The sequence below is a fragment of the Rutidosis leptorrhynchoides genome, chromosome 10 (assembly GCF_046630445.1).
Source record: "Rutidosis leptorrhynchoides isolate AG116_Rl617_1_P2 chromosome 10, CSIRO_AGI_Rlap_v1, whole genome shotgun sequence".
Lineage (NCBI taxonomy): Eukaryota > Viridiplantae > Streptophyta > Magnoliopsida > Asterales > Asteraceae > Rutidosis > Rutidosis leptorrhynchoides.
This window is the reverse complement of record NC_092342.1, coordinates 212,374,718-212,394,380: the sequence shown is the minus strand read 5'-3', so window position 1 is coordinate 212,394,380 and position 19,663 is coordinate 212,374,718.

Below are 19,663 nucleotides of genomic sequence, written 5' to 3'. Positions count from 1 at the left end.
TAATACCCCAAGCTTTAGTGCACCAACACCACCCTTAATGTAGTTAGGATTTAGAGACACTTGAATGACCAAAACCCAAGCTTGAAGATCCCTTCTTTCTGCCCAAAAAAGTCGAACAGCAGCAGCAGTTTTGGACAGCAATATTGAGCTGTTTTGGCACTTCAAAATGTTATTTATTTTGAGTCTTTCTTTGGTCTATTAAAACTAGCATGCACTTAGGGAGTTGTGGTCTTTAAAAGTCACAAGAATAAGCATGGGTGGACTCTTCTTGGAGCCTACAAAACTGCCCACACTTACACATTTATTTTATACAAGATTCAATTTTATAAAACTTGTATATAAGTTTATAAAACTTATATAAAACAAACATGTATTTGTTACTTGTAACAATTTTATAAACCATTTTATAAAATATAACACAACATAATTATTTAAACCTATAAATAATTACATATAAATTATCCAAATAATTTATCCCAAGTGATGATATTTTAGAAAACCGATTTTCTAAAATCCAAGTGTCGCGTATTTATTTAACGATCCATTCGTTAAGATTAAATACTTATAAGGTGTCGGTAAGCTTGTTATTGGGTATGACCCGACTTGGATCATGACATATTAGCCACACTAATTTAATATGTCTCTCGGGCATACGAAATACCTTCAATCTCCCACTTGCACGAGAAACATAAGAAATTAATGCAAGTGATGGATACCACCTAACTACCGTCCATCACCCCCAATATGTTATGACTTTGTGCCATTCATTAACATCATCCTCTTCGAGTTCTCATCTCGAATATGAATAGGTGAATCTTTTCATTATATCCTTTCATCCTAGATGTCATGTTAAATCCAAGAGATACAGAGTGATCACTCTCTTTTAGATTTAACTTTATCAGGCCTTAGACATCTGACTCTCAACGAATAAGAGGGACAAATTCCGTCTTGATTACATACGTCCTAGATATATACTTTGTATTACACCTGAGCTCTTCCTTATGAACTACCTAATTTCAGAATAGCGAAGGAAAGAATCAAGGCACAGTACTTGGTAAATATCCGAACCGAATATGTATCTCAGGTCAGAGGATACAATGATATTCACCTTTACTCAAGACTACATGTGATCAACCACAAAGGCTCCATTTCGTAAATCTTGAGGGCGGGTCTTCCAATATTTGTATCCCACAAATATCTATGAACCTTGGTTGCAACCTTGCCCCACATTCAGTCCGTGAATGTATACCAATCCAAGTTCATAATAGTCTAAACCTCACACTTGTTCCCACAAATGTGATCAACTACGAAATTTAGAATAATTGCTTATTCATGGATAAAATATGCAAAATAGGAACTTAACTCAAAATAAATTAAACCATAATTATATTAATGAGTTTGAACAATTTCGTTCCGTTAAAATACTTAAAACAGATCATGACCAATCACTAGAATATCGAAGCCCTAATGCACAAACATGTCCTGCATGTTTTGATCCATGTAAGAGCTTCGTGAGAGGATCCGCTATATTAAGATCTGTGTGAACTTTGCGAATACATATCTTTCCCTTTTCAACTTCATCCCTTATGTAGTTGAATCTCCGCTCAATGTGACGGGTCTTTTGATGAGCACGAGGTTCCTTGATTTGAGCAATCGCACCCTCGTTGTCACAAAAGATCTCAAGAGGGTCCTGAATGGAAGGGACTACTCCTAAGTCGTCGATGAATTTCTTCATCCATACAGCTTCCTGAGCTGCTAATGATGCGGCGATGTACTCCGACTCTGTAGTGGATAGAGCAACAACATCCTGTTTTGAACTCTTCCAAGAGACCGCACCTCCATTTAATGTGAAGACATAACCGGATTGTGATCGAGAATCATCACGATCAGTTTGGAAACTCGCATCCACGTAACCTTTTACAGCGAGTTCCTCCTCACCAGACCCATATATCAGAAACATATCCTTAGTCCTCCTAAGGTATTTCAATATACTTTTAATAGCAATCCAATGACCGTTTCCTGGGTTATTCTGGTATCTACTTGTCAGGCTAAGAGCGCATGACACATCCGGTCTAGTGCATATCATTGCATACATGATTGACCCAATGGCAGAAGCATATGGGACTTTCTTCATTCTCTCCTGTTCATCTTTCGTGGTGGGGCACTGAGATGAACTGAGAAGTGTTCCCTTTTGAATAGGTACCAAACCTTTCTTAGAGTTCTCCATCTTGAACCTTTTCAAGATCTTTTCAATGTATGCACTTTGATTTAAACCTATCAGTTTCTTGGATCTATCCCTGTAGATCCCAATCCCCAAAATGTATTGTGCTTCTCCAAGATCCTTAATGGAGAAGCATTTGCTTAACCAAGTTTTAACACCTTGCATTGCCGGAATATCATTTCCAAATAACAATACATCATCCACATATAGTACAAGGAACATGATAGTGCTCCCACTAGCTTTCTTGTATACACAAGCTTCATCACCATTTTTAATGAAGCCAAATTTCTTGGCCTCCTCATTAAAACGATGATTCCACATTCTAGATGCTTGTTTCAATCCGTAGATTGACTTCTTTAACTTGCATACCTTTTTAGGATATTTCGGATCAACAAAACCCTCAGGCTGAACCATATAGACATCTTCCTCAAGATGTCCATTTAGGAAAGCGGTCTTGACATCCATTTGCCATATTTCATAATCATAATGAGCAGCAATGGCAAGTAATATCCTAATAGACTTTAGCATTACCACAGGCGAAAAAGTTTCATCATAGTCAACCCCTTGAGTTTGAGTGAAACCTTTTGCTACAAGTCTAGCTTTATATGTATCCAAGTTTCCATGTATGTCGGTTTTCATTTTGAAAAGCCATTTACAATCAACTAGCCTTGAGCCAGCAGGTTGTGTAACAAGTTCCCAAACTTGGTTGTCATACATGGATTGCATCTCAGCGTTCATGGCTTCCTGCCATTTATCTTTATCAATCCTTGATAAAGCATCTTGGTAGTTTATTGGTTCATCCAAATCAACCACATAGCAACCATCCATGAGAAACCCATATCTCTCAGGAGGATTACTAATCCTACCAGATCTGCGAACGTCTTGTGTATTTTGATCATCCATTTGATCATTCTCAACATTTTCATGTTGAGTGCTAGTGTCAACCAATTGTGTATCATCTACTTGATCTTGAACCTCCTCAAGATCTATCTTCCTTTCACTATTTCCTTCCATTAGGAACTTAGTTTCAAGGAATTCCGCCTTCCGAGCAACAAATACATTCTGCTCGGATGGATTATAGAAATAATATCCCATATCATTCTTAGGATATCCTATGAAGATACACTTCGTGGATCGAGCATTCAACTTATTAGGGACGTAACGCTTAGGGTAAGCTTCACATCCCCATACCTTTAAGTATGATAGAGATGGAGGTTTTCCAAACCACATCTCATGAGGTGTTCGTTCCACTTTCTTGGTTGGGGCCATATTTAAAATACGAGCCGCGGAGCATAGACAATAACCCCAAAATGATAGAGGTAACGAGCTTCTAGCCATCATAGATCGAACCATATCCATTAGGGTTCGGTTCCTCCTTTCGGAAACTCCATTCAGTTAGGGTGTTCCAGGAGGAGTGAGTTGTGAGATAATCCCACAATTTCTAAGATGATCTTGGAAGGCATCGCTTAGGTATTCACCTCCTCTATCGGTACGCAGTACCTTGATTGTCTTGTTGAGTTGATTTTGTACTTCGTTTTGATATTCTTTGAATGCTTCAAAAGTTTCATCCTTATGCCTTAAGAAGTAGACATATCCGAAATGACTGAAGTCATCAATGAATGTAACAAAGTATCTTTCACCATTCCTAGTCATGGGCTTAAAGGGACCACACACATCCGAATGTATTAATCCCAATAAGTCTTTAGCCCTTTCATAGGTCCCTTTGAAAGGTGCTTTAGTCATTTTGCCTTGTAAACAAGATTCACATACATCAAACGAGTCCATCTCATTTGATTTTAAAAGTCCATTCTTTTGAAGTGTATGCATTCGGTTCTTGTTTATGTGACCAAGGCGACAATGCCATAAGTAGGAATCACTCAAATCCCTTTTGAGTTTCTTGGTGCTTGTATGGTACATTGAGCTACTAGATGATGTGTCATCATGAACCAATTCATAAATTCCATTTGAAGGCGAAGCCTTGAAATAGAATACATTATCTAAACAAACATGGATATCATCATTAATAAAATTAACATTAAAACCATATTGTTTCAAACGGGAAACAGAAATAATGTTTCGACACAAGTCGGGTGCATACAAAACATCATTCAAAATAAGTTCCATGCTACTTGGAAGTTTTAACACAAAGTCTCCTTGAGCTTTCACTTGCACTTTAGCTCCATTCCCCATGAAGAGACTTGATGTTCCCATTTGCTTGTTACTTCTTTTGAACCCCTGCAAAGAATTGCAAATGTGAGTTCCACATCCAGTGTCTAATACCCATGTATTAGAAGAAGTAATAATAAGCTCTATATATACCATATATATATTACCTGAGGATTGCCCCGCATCCCTCTTTTCCTTCAACTCCTTAAGGTAGACCGGACAGTTTCGTTTCCAATGACCTATCTCACCGCAACCGAAACATGGGTCTTCCTTGGGGTTTGCCTTTTCCGCAACCTTTTGCTTTTTGTTCTTGTTCTTGGTTGGGGTAACCATCTTCACCTTTCCCTTGCCTTGATAGGCGGGTCCTTTTCTCTTAGCCACCTTAGGCTTAGAGGCGTTGTTACCTTTTGACCCGCCATTATTGATCATTAGCACGGGTGAAGCCCTTTTACCCATGCTTGTTTCGGCCGTTCTTAACATGCCATGAAGCTCACCGATGGTCTTATCCATCCCATTCATATTGTAATTAATTACAAATTGGTCAAACCTCTTTGACAGGGAGTTTAGGATAAGATCAGTGGCTAGCTCATTAGATATGTTGAGATTAAGACGGTTTGCGCGATCAATAAGGCTTTTCATTTTGAGGACATAAGAGGATACGGATTGGGTGTCATCCATACGACATGCATGTAACGCTCGAACCGTTTCGAAGCGCTCGACACGTGCTTGTTGAAGGAGCATCTCCTTCAATTGCGTAATCATGTCATATGCACTATGATGTTCGAAATCCTTTTGGAGTTCGGGTATCATAGTCCCAAGCATTAGGCAAGCGACTTGCACCGAATCGGCGCAATACTTGTCATAATAAGCCATGCCCTCTAGATCTTCCTCATCCGGTTGGTCGGGAATAGGGTCCTCCAACACATACGCTTTATCCTCAAGTTTGAGGACAATTCTAAGATTGCGGAACCAATCCATAAAGTTCGTATGGTTGAGTTTGTCTTTCTCGAGGAGAGACCTTAACGATAGGTTGTTCAAGTTAATAGGTGCATTTTGCATGTTGTTGTTATTGGCGGCCATCTACAAAATTTAACAAAGTTCATTTAAGTATCGATTTTTAAATTTAATGAACAATACCCTTTTAAATTTTAATTGACTTATTAAATATTAGAATCCAACGGTAAATCAAATTTCGGTTAGGTGACCTTTATCCCGTTATTTGATTTAGCTAGGTAGTCATTTATATGACAATTGCAATCCTTTTGCAACTTCTAAATTATGGGATCATACAATCCTTTTGCATGACATATTTATCCCATCAACGCCTATTTGTTTCTCATGCTTCGGTGACCCTAAGTTCATGATTCCCAAATCAAGTCGTCCTACTTGTGTAAACATGTAAAATTAACATACAAGTGGTTAGGTGACCTTTATCCCACAAGCATGTGAATTTTACCTTAACCATATTAGTTAGCTCATAACGGTTAGGTGACCTTTATCCCATTATGAGTTCCCTACTATGTTTAAGTGTCCCACAAAAGGATGGCGTTAAACTTGTTTACCTTGTCGATTAAGGGATTTTAAGTTTTCGTTAATTCTAGTTTAAGAAAACATTTATGCCATACACCAACATGCATTTAGTGTATGGTTCATTTGAAATCCATTTTCAAGTCTTGTAATTTGCCAATTACTTGATATAAACCATTTTATATATATGTGATCCTTTTCTTGTTCTTAATAACCATTTATTAAGGTCTTTAGTTGCTTTTAATTTAACCAATTAAATTGTCGTCTTGCATGTTATTAATACGTCTAATTTAACCAATTAAATTGTCATTTTGCTTGTTGTTATCTTGTGATTAATTGTATCAACCAAACATACAATACAATAAACAAACAAACTACACATGCAAAACAAGTATGTTCACAATCTAGCCATTTTGGTGGACATTTGTTTAGCCGAAAACAAATGTCACCGGGTTAAGGGGTAATAATACAAAGTAGGAGATTTCAAATCTCCTACTTAACCTTGCATCCATATGTTCCTTGTGTTCTTCAAGTCTTCATCATCATGTATCTTCATTTTACAAAATATGTATCCTAATACATTTTTATCTAGAAAAATGAAAATACAACCTATTCTATTTTACATACCAAATGTAAAACAAATTACATAGCCAAAATAAATATTACATCCAATTGAATGAATTAATATTACATACCAAATGAATATTACAAATTAACCAAACATACAACCATAACATGCATTCAACACAAGGTCAAGGCTATGATTGTGAACATGAACATGCAACTAAATATGACCAAATGAAAGAGCCCAAAACCCACTTTTGGAACCCAAACAATTTGGCCTAACACATAAACCCACCCAAACCCATTGATTTTTTGCAATCTACATTCATGCATGTTCATAGATTGCAAATATAGTGGGTTTAAAACAACATTACGAAGCATATTTCAACAACCTCGGCTCTAGATACCATTGAAGGGATTTAACAAGTTTGAAACTCTTAAAACCATTTAAGAATCATTATAAAACGGAAGCGTGAAATTACCAATTTTACTTGTTATCATTAAACCAATTAAAGCTAAATCCCATCTTGGATCAAGTTGTGAAATAATGCTTACTAATTAACAAGAAAGGAAGAGTTTTATACCTCCTTAAAACAAGTTTAAGGACTGAATTGGACAGCTGCAATGATGAAGAAGAAGATGGCTTATAAGCTTCTAACTTGAAGCCTCAAACAAGTAATACCCCAAGCTTTAGTGCACCAACACCACCCTTAATGTAGTTAGGATTTAGAGACACTTGAATGACCAAAACCCAAGCTTGAAGATCCCTTCTTTCTGCCCAAAAAAGTCGAACAGCAGCAGCAGTTTTGGACAGCAATATTGAGCTATTTTGGCACTTCAAAGTGTTATTTATTTTGAGTCTTTCTTTGGTCTATTAAAACTAGCATGCACTTAGGGAGTTGTGGTCTTTAAAAGTCATAAGAATAAGCATGGGTGGACTCTTCTTGGAGCCTACAAAACTGCCCACACTTACACATTTATTTTATACAAGATTCAATTTTATAAAACTTGTATATAAGTTTATAAAACTTATATAAAACAAACATGTATTTGTTACTTGTAACAATTTTATAAACCATTTTATAAAATATAACACAACATAATTATTTAAACCTATAAATAATTACATATAAATTATCCAAATAATTTATCCCAAGTGATGATATTTTAGAAAACCGATTTTCTAAAATCCAAGTGTCGCGTATTTATTTAACGATCCATTCGTTAAGATTAAATACTTATAAGGTGTCGGTAAGCTTGTTATTGGGTATGACCCGACTTGGATCATGACATATTAGCCACACTAATTTAATATGTCTCTCGGGCATACGAAATACCTTCATATATATCATATTAAGATATATTAATACATCATAATATCATGATAATGTAATAATTTAACATCTCTTTAGATATAATAAACAATGGGTTAACAACATTTAACAAGATCGTTAACCTAAAGGTTTCAAAACAACACTTACATGTAACGACTAACGATGACTTAACGACTCAGTTAAAATGTATATACATGTAGTGTTTTAATATGTATTCATACACTTTTGAAAGACTTCCAGATACTTATCAAAGTACTTCTACTTAACAAAAATGCTTACGATTACATCCTCATTCATTTTCATCAACAATTCTACTCATATGCACTCGTATTTGTACTCGTACAATACACAGCTTCTAAATGTATTTACTATTGGTATATACACTCTAATGATCAGCTCTTAGCAGCCCATGTGAGTCACCTAACCATGTGGGAACCATCATTTAAGATCTAGCATGAAATATCTCACAAAATTACAAACTAATAGAGCCTATATGGAAGCACCATATTCACGTGAACTTGCATACTCACAAACACATTCACTTTGAAATTTTCTTGAATCAAATTACTCTCTCTCTCTCTCTCTCTCAAGTGTTCTTCCATTGTTCTAAGTTTTCTTCATCATCTTCATCAAAATCTAGCTCAATCTAATTCATAAATCCATACATAAACTAAGTTATAAAACAACTACTCTAGAACACACTAACAACACTTCCAAGTTTGTTAGCTTACTTCCAATCTTGCAAATCCACTTTGAGTGATCATCCAACCTCAAGAAATCTTTCTTATTTATAGTAAGATATCTTTTTAATATAAGGTAATACTCATATTCATACTTTGATTCATTTTCAATAACTTTAACAATCTTATTTCGAGTGGAAATCTTAATTGAACTTGTTTTGGTGTCATGATTTTGCTTCAAGTACTTTCAATCCATCCAAGGATCCTTTGAAGCTAGATCTATTTTTCTCATTTCCAGTTGGCTTATCCACAAAACTTGAGGTAGTAATGATGTTCATAACATTATTTGATTCATATATATAAAACTACCTTATTCGAAGGTTTAAACTTGAAATCACTATAACATAGTTTAGTTAATTCTAAACTTGTTCGCAAACAAAAGTTAATCCTTCTAACTTGACTTTTAAAATCAACTAAACACATGTTCTATATCTATATGATATGCTAACTTAATGATTTAAAGCCTGAAAACACAAAAAACACCGTAAAACCGGATATACGCTGTCGTAGTAACACCGCGGGCTGTTTTGGGTTAGTTAATTAAAAACTATGATAAACTTTGATTTAAAAGTTGTTCTTCTGGGAAAATGATTTTTCTTATGAACATGAAACTATATCCAAAAATCATGGTTAAACTCAAAGTGAAAGTATGTTTTCCAAAATGTTCATCTAGACGTCGTTCTTTCGACTGAAATTACTACCTTTACAAAAATGACTTGTAACCAGTATTTCCGACTATAAACTTATACTTTTTCTATTTAGATTCATAAACTAAAGTTCAATAAGAAACCATAGCAACTTCAATCACTCAAAACGGATTTAAAACGAAGAAGTTATGGGTAAAACAAGATTGGATAATTTTGATTGTTGTAGCTACGTGAAAATTGGTAATAAATCTATATTAATCATATCCTAGCTAACTCATATTGTATTATATTAATATTGTAAACCATTATGTATTGGTAGTGTGTAAGTGTGATATTTTTAGATTATCATTTCTGGATAATCTAGGTGGTGTCCTTTTTAACCTTGTCGATAAAATAAAGGTTATGGTTTGTTTTAAAAACGAATGCAGTCTTTGAAAAACGTCTCATATAGAGGTCAAAACCTCGCAACGAAATCAATTAATATGGAACGTTTATAATCAATATGAACGGGACATTTCACAAAAGTCTTCAACATATTCTTGATCAAAAACAGCTAAAATGAGGCAGCGAAGATGGGTTGAGATGTTGAATGATTATAATTGCGAACTTTTATATCATCTAGGGAAGGCCAATATTGTGGCCGATGCGTTAAGTCGAAAAGAGAGGGTTGAACCTCACAGATTTAGAGCCTTGAACATGACCATTTGAACAAACCTCGCAAGGCAGATTCTTGAGGCACAATAAGAAGCCTTGAAGGAGGAGAATTTTGTGAATGAGAAGGTCAGAGGCATGGCTAAGAAATTTGAGGTACGTGCAGATGGTACACGGTATTTTGCGGGACGTCTTTGGGTTCTGAAATTTGGTGATCTACGCCAACTTGTTTTAGATGAGGCTCATAAGTCTAGGTACTTTATTCATCCTGTTTCATGAAAGATGTATCATGATCTTAAGGAGCTATATTGGTGGCCTAATTTGAAAACTGATGTGGCTACTTATGTGGCTAAGTGTTTGACCTGTGCTAAGGTTAAAGCTGAACATCAGAAACCGTCTGGACTTTTGGTGCAACCTGAGATTCCCGAGTGGAAGTTGGAAGGTATTACGATGGACTTTATCACGAAGTTACCGAGAGCAGTGGGTGGGTATGATACCATTTGGGTGATTGTTGACCGAATCACAAAGTCAGCTCATTTCTTGCCTATTAAGGAAACAGATTCGATGGAGAAACTTACTCGTTTGTATTTGAAGGATATTGTTTCTAGACATGGTGTTCCTGTATCTATTATTTCAGAGAACGAGACAGTCGATTTACATCGAGGTTTTGGCAATCCTTACAGGAAGCTTTGGGAACAAAATTGGATATGAGCACTGCTTATCATCCACAGTCAGATGGTCGGAGTGAAAGGACCATTCAAAACGTTAAAAGACATGTTACGTGCGTGTGTTATTGATTTTGGTAATGGTTGGGATGGATATTTGCCGTTGGCTGAATTTTATTATAATAACAGTTATCATGCAAGTATTAAAGCCGCACGGTTTGAAGCTCTGTATGGTAGAAAGTTTAGGTCTCCTATTTGTTGGAATGAGGTTGGGGATGCTCAACTCACAGGCCCAGAAATTATTCATGAGACTACCCAGAAGATCGTACAGATTAAAGAAAGATTGAGAACCGCCAGGAGTCGACAAAAGAGTTATGCTGATAAAAGAAGGAAAGACAAAGAATTTCAAGTTGGTGACCGTGTCCTGTTGAGGGTATCACCTTGGAAAGGTGTGGTACGAATTGGTAAGAGGGAAAAGTGGAATCCTAATTTTGTTAGACCGTTTGAGATTACCGAGAGAGTTAGACCCGTGGCTTATCGTTTGAAATTTCCACAAGAACTCAGTGCCGTTCATGACGTTTTCTATATGTCGAATTTGAAGAAGTATTTGGACGAGGCTGATGAGACCATTCCTCTTGATGAACTTCATGTTGATAAAAAACTCCATTTTATTGAGGAACCTGTTGAAATTATGGATCGAGAGGTTAAGACAATCAAGCAGAGTAGAATTCCTATCGTCCGAGTTAGATGGAATTCCAGACACTGTCCTGAGTTCACTTGGGAGCATGAAGATCAGATGAGGCAGAAATACCCGCATTTGTTCCCAGATGATGAGTCAACCCTTGCACCTGCTTAAATTTCGGGACGAAATATCCGTAACGGAAGGTACTGTCATGACCCTACTTTTCCCGTTATATTTTACTGCTTATTATTTAACGTCCGTTGATTGTTATTCATGCCACGTCATTTCTATGACCTATATTATTATTTTTGTAATAATATATTAATTATTATGTGTTATATGAATATTTGTATTCATATTTAAAGTTGTATGTTTCTACGTGTCGTGGATTTCTATCCGGCCAATCTTTTCAGTTTTCAAACCAACGGGCAAACTTTTCGGATTTTTAATTCCAAATTATTTTAAATATGATATTTTGATGTCATATGTTTATATATGGTGTTTATATATTTTATTTGTAGCATATATGTTATCTCTCCGAATAATTAATCGTGTAGCGGCGTTTTCGCATTTCGGGCTTCGTTCGAGCGTTCGGACTAAAAGCAATTCAACATTTAACAAAATTGGGCCATGGGGCCCACCCCATACCCTCCCATTCGGCCGAATCCCATGTAGGGGGAGGGGAGAGCCTCATTTTTCCCATTTTTGTTTTACACTTCAATTTTCATTTCATTTAATCAAAAACCTAATTTCTTTTTTTGCTCTCATCCTCTTCCTCTCCTCTTTCTTGGCCGATGCCACCACCGCTCAAAATCGTCATCATCTTCATCAATTAAAAGCTTGGATCCAAGGGCTTCTTGTATAATCGGATTCTACACATCGTTCTCTACGCATTCATACCATTTGATTCTTGATTAGAGTATAAACCCTAACCCTAAATTTTTGATTTTTAATAAATTTTTCTGTTTTTGATGATTATTATGATAGTATAGTAATTGTGTGTTGTTGGATTATTGATTGTATGCATAGAATCACTCGTTATTGCATGTTTTTGGTTCGATTGATTGTGGACAGAAGACTAATCGACCATTTCAGTAAACTTAACTGATGTTTTTGTTAAATTAAAGTGTCTAGATGTGTTCCTCTCATCAAGACATTGATTTTAGACTCCGGATTCATGTTATTTCGATTCCCGAAAATTAAGTTAGGCATAAAATGGTGTTTTCATGAAATTAGAATATAAAAATGAATGCGTTCAGGTTTGGTCTGACTTTGTGACCAGTTTTGGAGTCTCTAGGGTGTACTAGTGTGTTAGGATTAATGATTGGATGAACATTCATGTTCGGGTCATCGAAATCCGAGCCACAGATCACCCTGTTTGACTAAAACAAGTTTTTGATCGGATTAAAGTCCCAAGTTGAATTATGGCTGTTGGTTACAACTTTAGGGCTATTCTTGGGGTGTTCTTGAGGGCACTAATGTGTCGGGTGGTTTGGTTAGGCGAGGATATATATAAGACTCGCCAAAAACTGACACCCGGGGCTCAAGTTATGACCCGATGAAATTTTAATTAAAACTTATAGTTATGAAATAAACTTATGATACAATTAATGATTTTCATTATTATTAAATTACTTATGATATAAAGGTAATTAATTTAATTTAATACTTATGATATATATATATTTAATATATCAATTATTAATTACATTATGATTTAGTTAAACGTATGATTAATGATACTTTTATTATTAATGAAAAATACTTATGACAAGTATTAAACTTATGTTATGAGATTATTATAATAAGACTTATAATAAAGATTAATTAATTATTTAATTATTATAAGGCTTAGTTATTATTTAATTATTATAATTTAATTATTAAATACTTATGGTTTAATAATTATAATTAAATACTTATGATATGATTAATAATTCATTATTAATTAATAATACTTATGATATGATAAAAAAAATTATTATTAATTAATAATGCTTATATTATGATCAATATTTAATTAATTAATTAAATACTTATGTTATATTAATTATATCATTTAAACTTATTATAACTTATTAATTCAATTTAATTTAATTAAACTTATGATATGACATGATTATACATATATGACTTTAAATAACATTATAACTTATATTATTAATACAATATACACTTTAAAATTCAACGTTGACTATGTTTGACCAAGGTTGACTTTTGAGTTGACTTTTGGTTGACTTTGCCTTTCAATTGACTTTTGTTGACTTTGTAATTAAGAAAACTTTCCTAAGTTAAAAACTTTCTAAAAATAGAAACCTTCTAACTATAGAAACTTTCCTAATATAGTAACTTTCTAAATATGGAAACTTTCCAAAAATAGAAACTTTCCAAAAATAGAAAGTTTCTAAAAATAGAAACTTTCTAAAAATAGAAAGTACATGTTATATGTTGTCCTGATCATACCGAAACATACTGAGTGTTGTTCTATATTTACTTGCAACAAGTACTATAGCTATCATAATAAGACTTGATCTAAGTTAGTTATTTATGTCGACCTACTTTATTTATAGGTCGGCGTCGTGATCATTCTTGATCACTTACTTCATTTGCGGTTCACATTTTTGTGTGGTTACATCGTTTACGTTAAGGTGAGTTATAGTCCCGCTTTTCATACTATTTAAAGTATTTTGGGATGTGATTACATGCATTTTGTTTTACGTTTAGACACAAGTGGCAATTAAATTTAAATTATTCATTATGAGTTGAACGAAAATATTCCCTAGTCTGGTAACTGTAATCAATGGTTTCTACTGGTGAATGCGAATCCTATGGATAGATCTATCGGGCTTGACAGCCCCATTTTGAGCTAGTCGCGCTAGCAATTTATAATCGGGATGTATTAGTACTTCGTTATTATTTGAAGATACACATGTTCATTGTATATATTGTGTTTGGTAAGGGTATGGAAATGGTTAAGTGGTTACTAGGTGACTCATAGATAATGGAATAATAGTTTAATGTTTTCTAACATTTTTAAATCTTGTGATCTAAAGTTTATACGTTTATTTAAACCTATAATTCACTCAACATTTTTGTTGACAGTTTACTCGCATGTTTTCACAGGTACTTGATTTGTTTGGACTTCCACCGTGTTAGAGGGTCTGCATGCATTTGGGCAGATTTTGTTAAACATTTTATGAAACATTGAACTTGCATTCTCTTTTGGTTTATTAAATTGTGGATATTTGGTTGACAGTGTTTTATGTCAACTTTGATTATTTTAATATGTTGGGTTTGTTTAAACTACATATTTTGGTAAATTTCTTTCTTGAGAAACTTTTTGAATAAAGAATGCAATGTTGTTTAATAAATTCATTTAAAGTTCGATCAAGTTGTGGGACCAAATAACGGAGCCGTTAAGGGTACTTGACGGGGCCATCACAACCACACAGTAGAAATAACTAACATAATTAAAAATCTTTTATCTGCTGACTTAAATGTTCTTAAGCTGACTGGTTTTAAAACTAGTGTTAAGAGGAGTAGTAACCCATACTCTTCTAACCAGGCACTTCCACAATTTTCAAAATCATACTTCAAGAAATATCCTCTACTGACAGCACACCCAGCAGAGAACATACTTGACCCCCAAAGCAGACTTGAGCTAGGTCCTCATCGTGTTGAACTAGCTCAGGCTACTACTCAGCCCACTTATAATTTGGATCATGATAAGAGTCACACTAATATATCTAAACCAGCTAAAATTCTTACACCATCTGAGTCATCATGTGTTTCCAATGAGTTAGAAAAGTCACAGCTGCACTTATAGACACCATACTCTGTCTCAATCGAAGGGCTAACTAAAACACATGTTTGTCCCCAGAGACCAACATCAGATGCAACTGTTGAGTCAAATTTATTTGATTCTACTATTGTTAACATAACTTGTTCCATTGTTTCAGATCTTAGCAGGGCAGCTGATATTGTGTCTACTGGTGCAGTGACTGGTACTGGCGAGCCTTCTGTTGCTGCTGGTACTGGTCTTGATATAGCTGTTGATAACCCTATTGTTGCTAGTGATACTGGGGATGAAGTGGTTGATGGTTCCACTGTTCAAATTATTAATGAGGTGATGGCTAGTACTGATGATCTTGTTACTCCTCCTACTATCCCGAGTGATATTGCTTCAACTAATGCCCCTGAAGTAGTTGATGATGTGGTTATTGAACCTCCTCCTGCTGCTCATGAGGTCATTTGTGACGACCCAGAAATTTCTGACCAAATTTAAACTTAATCTTTATATAATTCCGACTTGATAAGCAATGAATTTTAATAAATCTTAAACCTCCGAAAAGAGTTTTACACAAGCTTTTGGTCAACCTTTTATTCTGACTATTCACGAACGTCATAACTTGAGTAAATTATTTAATTGTTTAATTATTGTGTATATATATGGATTTATATATATTTAACTTTAAAATATGATAATTAAATATCTCATTAAGTATATTAACAAAGTATTATATATATTTTTCATACTACTAATTTAAAGAGTTTTCAAACAATATATATATATATATATATATATATATATATATATATATATATATATATATATATATATATATATATTACTATTTAAATGACGTAATTAACTTATGTTAAAATGTATTTACATACAATGTATTACGAGTGTAAATACATCCTTACAAGTATTTAATACACTTTATAATATACCAAGACATATAAAGGATAGCTATACTCGTATTTTCATTCGATTTCCTCAAAGAATTCTACTCGCATTCATACGATATTTTTACCAGTATTATACACAGCTTCTAGAAGTATTTACTATTGGTATATACTAATAGAAATCTGCAATTATTTGTGTAATATGTCATCCATGACCTAATCAATTTAATATGTCATGCATGACTTAATACAATTTAACTTATCTTAGATATTTTCACTAAAAGCCAAAATTATAAGCTTATAAATAAGGACCATTTTAACTCATTTTTACTCCATATTTTCTTAAACTAAAAACACACAATTGAATGCTCTCATATCATACTTTAATCTCTGTAACTTTCCTCTTTATAATCAAGGTAAAATACTTCTCAAAATCCTTGTTCAATTCCTTGTATAGTTGCTATCTTATTATACTTTTAAAACTTGTAAAAACTAGAACTTGTTTTGGTGAACACCAAGCTTGTTTGAAAAACTAATCTAATCTTTCTAACTTAACTCTAATAACACTTATTTAAATGTATTATGATATTATATTAAGTTAATATAAGAACTTATAACTTGTACATATGAAGAACACCTTGAAACTTAACATATTTCCTTTAATCTCCATTCGGTAAAAAGCGGGCTGTTTTGGGTTGGGAATTAAAAACGTATCTTAGACTTTGAGTTCGAGGATGAGACTTTGGAAATATGTTAATATATGTAAATAAGACTTCCAGTATTTTTTTCATGATTTTAGACAAAGTGAAAGCATTTTATCAAAAATCATATATTGGGTGGATTCCGGGATTTTTCCAAATCCGTCCACCGACACAAAAAGATGGTAAAGCTCTAAAAATTACTACTTGGGATGAACTTTACGAATTGGTTTTGTAAAATTTACTTCTTAATGAATCCATAGCAATTTTATTCACTTTAAACGAAGTTGTAATGAATATTTGGCGAGCAAATCAAATCTGCTAAAATTAACGTTGTATGGACGAAATTTATATTATAAAAACTAAATTAACCATATCCTTGTTAACTTTTCCTATATCCTATATATATTTTGACATGTTATCAGTAGTAAACAAAATATTATAATCGTGGTTAATTCTGTGATTGTATATATGTATAATAATATTCTTGGTACGTCCTAACACAATAAGTATACAATACGTTTTGATAAATCCTAAGACAATACGTACACAATACATCTTAGTTAATTCTAAGACAATACGTATACAATACGTCTCTGGGTTGATGCAAAGACAATACATATACAATACGTCGTGGGGTAATTCTAAGATTATATATATATATATATATATATATATATATATATATATATATATATATATATATATATATATATATACCGATTATTGGACTGTTGGACTTTTCGGACTATTTTAGACTACTAACAAAGGACTACTAACATAAAAATGTTAAAAATTAGAATATAAATATTCTATGAACATGTTTTATTTTATTCACATGTTGTATTATTATCTGAATCATTATTATTGTTATAGGTTCGTGAATCCAAGGACGACGGTCATATTTTTAATAAGCTGAAAACTTATTATTAATATACTTTTACTACCGTGAGTATATAGTCCCATTTTTAAACTCTAAAAATATTTTGGGATGAGAATACATGCATTTTATGTTTTACACCATGGACACAAGTACTTAAAATATATTCTACGTTGAGTTGTACCACCTTGCATATCTTCCCTAATAGCTTGGTAACTAATATTTACATGTTGTAAGAACATGTAAGCGTGACTCCTATTGATAGATCTATCGGGTTTGACAACCCCAACCGGGCTAGTCGCTCTAGTATCGTAAACGGTTGCATAGTACTTCGTTTTTACTACACTTGGTACCGTGTAGGGAGATTTCATAATAAAGGGAATATGCTACATTAATGGTTAAGTATGGATACCGAAGCGCTCAACAACTTATAGAATACTTTTATACACTTGCGAGTGTACATATATTTATAACTATGAAATCTTGTGGTCTATATTTATATCGATGCTAAACCTATATATCTCACCAACCTTTGTGTTGACTGTTTAAGCATGTTTATTCTCAGGTCCTTTAGAAAGTCTTCCGCTGTTGCATAATCTGAGCAAGCTGTGCATGAAGTCTCATGCTTTTAATTAAATAAAGTGTTGCATTTAATAAAACCTTTGTCATGTATTATATTTGACTGTTATGTCAAGTGTGTAGTATTTGAAAACCGATGTATTATGGGGATTATTCCTTAAATAATCGCCCAATTGTTTAAAACATGCATTATGTATAATAATGGTGTGCTTTTTATGAAACGAATGCAATATTTTCTAAAACGTATCATATAGAGGTCAAATACCTCGCTATGGGACCAATGAATAACGTACTGCTTTTATAGTAATATGGACGGGTTGTTTCAGTTAGTATCAGAGCGATGGTCTTAGCGAACCATGTCTTGTATTAGTGTGTCTAACGGATAGTTATTAAGATGCATTAGCGAGTCTGGACTTCGACCTTAACTGCATGTCAAAAGTTTTGCTTATCATTTCTAGTCGGAAATCATCTGCTTATCACCCTTAGAAAATTACATGCTTATCATTCTTAGTCTAGACACATCTTACTGCATTGATTGCATAAATAGTGTATAGACAAAGTTCATATTTTAGCGTATATGCTAATTCATATCTTAGTGTATCTGTTACTGTAAACTTTGCCTAACATATTTAGTAAATTCCTCCGTAATCTATGAAATCTTTTGCTCTATATATATAGATATTCTATGTAATTAGAATACCATCCAATAGTCGAAAATCATTTCATATCGAAAAATCCTTTATTCAATCGTACGAAATGGAACTCTTCACTAGTTCAAGTCCCTCGAATTCCGATATGGAATTTCACTCGAGCTCCGAAAGCAGTGTGACCGGAATGGATCAACCAATTAGCCATCATCTATTTTGGATGAATTGAGGATGGGTTCGTAGTCTACTTAATCATTGGAGACAAGAAGAAGGTGATCCCTTCCATCCACCACATTGCCCTCTTGGTAAAGAACATGAGGCACTTACCCGCGAACCAGTTCGTAATACCATTTTCTCTCTCATTTTCAGGATATAATATTACTAATATTATTGAGGCTATCCGAACTTTACTCCGTATCTTGCATGGTGAATTATTTAGTAAAAGAAAAAAAAATTACTGTCATGAAAAGCAAAACTTCATTAGCAAGTGCATCCTACATCATTTCATTCCCTTTATAAAGCTCTTGATCTCTCTTTTTATTCAAGAAACTTTAAACATCTTCTTTCACGATACAAAAGAAAACAAATTCTCATCATCTATACTCACATCAAACCACTACCAGCACCAGCACCAACATTACCAACAACATTACAAGCCTCAACATCGCAAGCCGCATTACGAGCATCAACAACATACGCACCGCAGGCATTGAGGGATACCAACAATAATGAATGATGAAGTATTAATTCATTATTTCATTTACGTTGAAGAAATATTCCGCGGCGATTATGTAATCTCTAAAGTTTTAGGGATTATTCATTTCTAGTTCCAACCGTAAATCAAATGAGATTAATATAATATTAACTCATTAAATCCATATTACATCTAAAGAAAATATACATACATATATTTTCATGAAGACTGTAATAAAAATTCTTTTGTACAAAATATTACTTGTGAAATTTTATTTTA